Source organism: Sciurus vulgaris (genome assembly GCF_902686455.1).
Source record: "Sciurus vulgaris genome assembly, chromosome: 7".
In the NCBI taxonomy this organism is placed as follows: Eukaryota; Metazoa; Chordata; class Mammalia; order Rodentia; family Sciuridae; genus Sciurus; species Sciurus vulgaris.
In genome coordinates, this window is record NC_136467.1 from 120357469 (window position 1) to 120362700 (window position 5232).

Here is a 5232-nt window from a genome sequence, read left to right on the forward strand (position 1 = left end):
AAAAAAAAAATTACTTTTCATGTTAGATTATTCATACTACCGTGTACTTTGCAGCATAGACTGATATAAATAAGAGCTGGCTTGATACCCAATCTCACTTTCTAACTAACTTCAGTGTAAAATTAGAGAGATGTGTCATAAGGGGGAGGAGGGGGCAGAAGCTGGGGCCACGATATGATGAAGGTATACTTAGATACCACACATTTTTAAAAAATCACTAACTTAGAAGAAAAATGTATTTTTCTGGTGAAATAGTAAAAGCTTCTTACAGAGCTGGGAGCTGTGGTGCTTGCCTGTGATCCCAGCAACTCAGGAGGCTGAGGCAGGAGGATCACAAGTTCGAGGTCAGCCTCAGCAGTGTGCGTGTCTCTAAACAACAAATAAAAAGGACTGGGGATGCAACTCAGTAGTAAAGCCCCCCTGGGTTCAATTCCCAGCACCAAAATAGTAACGACGACATCAACAACAATAACGATAATAATAGGAGCAGCAGCGACTTCTTTCAAATCAGGATGATGGTGATCAGCGTCACATGGACCGCCCACAGCGTCTTCCCATCCCCCCGCATCCCTTGCCCTCATCACGGCTCCTCTTCTCCTGTAGGGGTGCGTGGGGGCACATCAGAACATCTCTGAAGGCACATGCCTGGAATTTGCCCCGGCAACATTTTTGCTTACATCTCAGTGGCCTTGACTTTGTCATGTGTCCACAGCCTTCTGCAAGAGAATTTGGGGAATTTAATCTTTATTCTTAAGACAGGCCATGCGACTGGATGTGTAGGGGGCACACTTTTGTAATCCCAGCCACTTGTGAGGCTGAGGCAGGAGAATCACAAGTTTGAGGCTAGCCTGGGCAGCTTCGAGAGACCCTGTCTCAAAATAAAAATATAAAAGGGCTGGGGCCGGCTTAGTGACGCACTCCTGTAATCCCAGCAACTCAGGAGGCTGAGGTAGGAGGACCACAAATTCCAAGTCAGCCTCAGCAACTTAGCAAGACCCAAAATAAAAAAATAAAAAGAGCCGGGGATGTAGATCAGTGGTAAAGCATCCCTGGGTTCAATCCCCAGTACCAAAAAATAAAATAAAATAAAAAGGACTGGGGGGGGATTAGCTCAGTGATAAAGTGCTTGTTCAGCATGTATGAGGCCCTGGGTTCGATCCCCAGGACAGAAAGAAACAGTCTTGTGACTAACTAAAAACTAGAAGGAAAAAGAGGGTAGTGGCTGTGGGTATAAGTGACAATCAATCTCTACCCAAACCCCTATCTGGTAACAGAATATTTTATACATAATGGTGGAATTTGGGAAATGATTAAAATTAATTTTGAATATTCATGTTGTGGTCATATCAAGTGATTATGTTTATCCATGATTCTTGAATGGAAGCATATCAAGGCTAGCACATTATTAAATTATAAAAATATAAGCTCTGTTCTATAAAATTATATATATATATATATATATATATATATATATATATATACACACACACACACACACATATATATAGTTTGTTTATAGCCTGGATGTGCTGAAAATATTTCTTAGTGGTAGGACTATAATATACAACTTTAATTAATTTACTTTAGACCATTACTTTTACAAAATAAAACATATGCTATTTTTAAAAGCAGGATAAAAAAGCTACTCTCGGAAAATATGTGGACTCTGTCTCTCGGGCCTATCATGAGTGGAGGAGCTGAAGCGAGTGAGTGGCGGCAGGTGGGAGTCAGAGGGTGTCGCACCTCCCCTTAGCACCCAGGAACGTTCAGGGAGGGGTTGCCCGGGGGTTCTGGACTGTGGTATCTGGGACGCTGTTGATCCCAGGCCAGCAGCTCAGGAGAAAGCTCTGTCTGCAGTTCTAGGAATCATCGTAAGAAAAGTGTCAATGCCAGCTACGCAGGCAACTTAGCAAGCCCTGCCTCAAAATAAAAAGAGCTGCGCATGTAGCTCAGTGTACAGCACCCCTGGGTTCAACCCCAGTACCCCACCCCCACCACCACCACCAAAAAAGTCCCTGATTCCTAGCCTGACTTCTGATTGGGTTCAACCAATGGGAAGCCACAGGAGGGGATGAGAGAGGCCCGACGTTTATTTCCCCGGTTTCCTCCAGCTGGGTGTTACTGCAGGTTCTTTGCTTTTCTGGAAAGAAGGTCAGAACTCTCATGAGACGGCTTTGTTCACATCTCTGCAGCCCCCGGTTCCGTCCCATTCCGTTCCCTCCTCTAACCCCCAGCCCTACGGAAGGGAAGGCTCCTACCTTGCCAGCCTCAGGCCTCAGCACTGCCCCCTGGATTTCCCAGCACCTGCCCCACAACACACCTCTGCCAGTGGCTCTTTTTGTGTTCTGTCCTCACATTGCCCAACTTGAGGGTGCCCTCTGTTTCCTGCAGGATCTGGACCCACAGCAGGGGCTTGGAATGGAGGAAGGGAAGCACCCCGTGTAAGAGCGAGGAGAGGAAAAAGAAACCGAATCTACGTGGCAGAGAAGTTGAAGGCGAGCCAGGGGTGATGAAACTAAAAGAGAAGTTTCAAGGAGGCAGAGGCCAAGAGTTTTTTGGTTTTGGGCTTTTTTTTTTTTTTTTTTTTCCCTGGCACTGGGGATTGAACCCAGGAGCACTGAGCTACATCCCCAGCTCTTTTTATTTTTATTTATTTATTTATTTATTTATTTATTTATTTATTTATTTATTTATTTTTGTGCCATGGATTGAACTCAGGGGCACTTAACCACTGAGCCACCTCTCCAGCCCTATTTTTATTTTATTTAGAGACAGGGTCTCACTGAATTTCTTAGGGCCTCACCCGTTGCTGAGCCTGGCTTTGAATTCGAGATCCTCTTGTCTTAGCCTCCCAAGCTGCTGGGATTACAGGTGTGCAACACTACACCCAGCCCCCTGCCCTTTTTAATTTTTTTTTTTTAGTTGTAGATGTACATGATACCTTTATTTTTTTATTTTATGTAGTGTTGAGGATCAAACCCAGTGCCTCACACATGCAAGTCAAGCACTCTACCACTGAGTCACAACCCCAACCCCTATCCAACCCCCTTTATATTTTTTATTTTGGGACAGGGTCTCACTAAATTTCTGAGGCTGGCCTTGAACATGCAATCCTCCTGCCTCAGCCTCCCGAGTCTCAGGCAGTGCACCCCTGCACCCTTGCAAGGCCAATAATTTCATGAAAATTGTGAGGAAGTCAAAATCAAAATGAGATGGCTGGGGTGTAGTTGAGTGGCAGAGCACTTGCCTAGCATGCAGAAGGCCTGGATTCATCCTCATCCAAATAAATAAATGAAAGAATAGGGGATGGTCCGCCTGCAGCGTGAATGGAGGAATGAGAAATGGAGAGAACTGAATGGTGGTGTGGCAGGAGAGGTCCCATTCACGGATCCAAAAGAGGAGAGGAGGGAGTGCAGCAGACAAGAGAGTCGGGACAGAGGGGGGGCGAGGGGGGGTGGAGGCAGCGGGCCAGGCAGTGAAGAAACAGGGATCTGCAAGTCCGGGTGACAGGCAGGTAGCACCTCCGGGAATGAGTGTGTATGACAGGAGCACACACGTGTGCAGTACCCAATGCCCAATCTGCACACGCACCAGCTCACACAACGAGCTTCACCCATGCTGCACGCCACACACACACCCAAAGTACCCTGCACACACCACCACACCACGTCACTGCCAGGTCCATGGATCTCACAGGGGCCCACGGAGCATCTGATTTTTGCTTTGTTGTGATAAACTTGTCAATTTGCTGGCGTCCAGGGAAAACCCTGGTTCTGCCTATTCACCCATGATAAAAGAGAGCTCACTGGGCAGAGTAGGTGCTCACCGATGGCTTCTGGGACACAGCTTCCTGGCTCCCACCAGGGTTACTGGCATGGGCAGGGCTGCACCTTGTGGGTGCGGATCTCCTAAGCAGTTCAACCCAAGGTGCACCTAAGGACGGGTCTCACTGGAGTGGCGGCCCACACCTGTGATCCTAGCTGCTCTGGTGGCAAGAGAATCACAAGTTCAAGGCCAGTCTAAGCAATTTAGCAAGGCCGTCTCAAAAAATTTAGAAGTTGGGGATGTAGTTCAGTGACAGAGAGCCTTGAGTTCAAGCCCCAGTCGGAAGGAAGGAAATAAAGTGGGAAGCCCAGGCACGGTGGTGCACATCTGTCGTCCCAGCAACTTGGGAGACTGAGGCAGGAGGATGGCAAGTTCAAAGCCAGACTCAGCAATTTAACGAGGCACTAAGCAACTCAGCAAGACCCTGTTATAAATATTAAAAAGGACTGGAGATGTGGCTCAGTGGTTAGGTGCTCCTGGGTAGGCATCCACCAGCCACAGCCAAATGCCTCTTCACACAGCAGAATATTTTAGAACGAAAATGAACTACAGCTGCACGCTACACGACATGCAAATCCTTGTCATATAATGTCGAGTGGAAAGAGCAAGTTACAGATCACCACATGTATGCGTGGTACTCTTTTTATAAAGCTCTAGAACTTTATCAACACTAAACCTGGGGCTGGGGTGTAGCTCAGTGGTAGAGTTCACACTTGGCATGCACAAGGCCCTGCCACCAACTCTCACCACCCCGCCAAAACCAAACCCTACCTAGTTTAAAGGCATATGCCTATAAAATAAAAACTCTTTCAGAAGAGAATGCTGCCACTGCATACTTAACATCCCAGCAACTTGGAAGGCTGAAGCGAGAAAATCCCAAGTTTGAGGCCAGTCTCAGCTATTTAGTGAAGCCCTAAACAACTTAGTGAGACCCTGTCTTAAAATACAAAATTAAAAGGGCCAGAAATGTAGCTCAGTGGTAAAGCACCCCTGGGTTCAAACCCCAGTATTAAAATACTATCAGTGGCATAGTATTTACCTGACTTGCATGAGACCCTGGTTCGATCTCTAGTATTGGGGGGGGGGGGGGAAAGTAAGATGCTAAACACAAAATGTAGAAGGGTGGGTTATATCTGGGTGAGGCAAGGTATGGACTACCCAAAGATCTTATAGGTAGATGGATGTCATTGTTAATGTTCTGTTTCCTGGGCTGAGTCCACGATCGCATCTAATAGGATGCAATAGCAGCAAGCCATCCTTGGACCAGAGATGAGAACATATCATGAACCATGGGTTACAATTAATCCCATTCTGTACGTCGGATGTCCTGTTCCGATGAATAAAAATAAATAAAGTCCTCTCAGCTTGACCCTAGTTCTGCTTATTTTTGTACTTCCTCCCACAGTG

The 5232-nt window shown here is 46.6% G+C and overlaps 1 long non-coding RNA gene across 2 annotated transcripts; it reads right to left on the reverse strand.

Moving 5' to 3' along the window:
• Positions 1–565: 565 nt before the first annotated feature.
• On the reverse strand, positions 566–2440 carry LOC306665829. Of its 2 annotated transcripts, none has more exons than XR_013765115.1 (3): positions 2321–2440; positions 1744–2140; positions 566–716 (listed from the first exon to the last, which is right to left on the reverse strand). It is a non-coding gene; the product is annotated as an uncharacterized lncRNA (long non-coding RNA). The 2 variants fall into 2 exon arrangements; XR_013765116.1 differs by having other exon boundaries at positions 2259–2432.
• Between the last annotated feature and the right edge of the window lie 2792 nt (positions 2441–5232).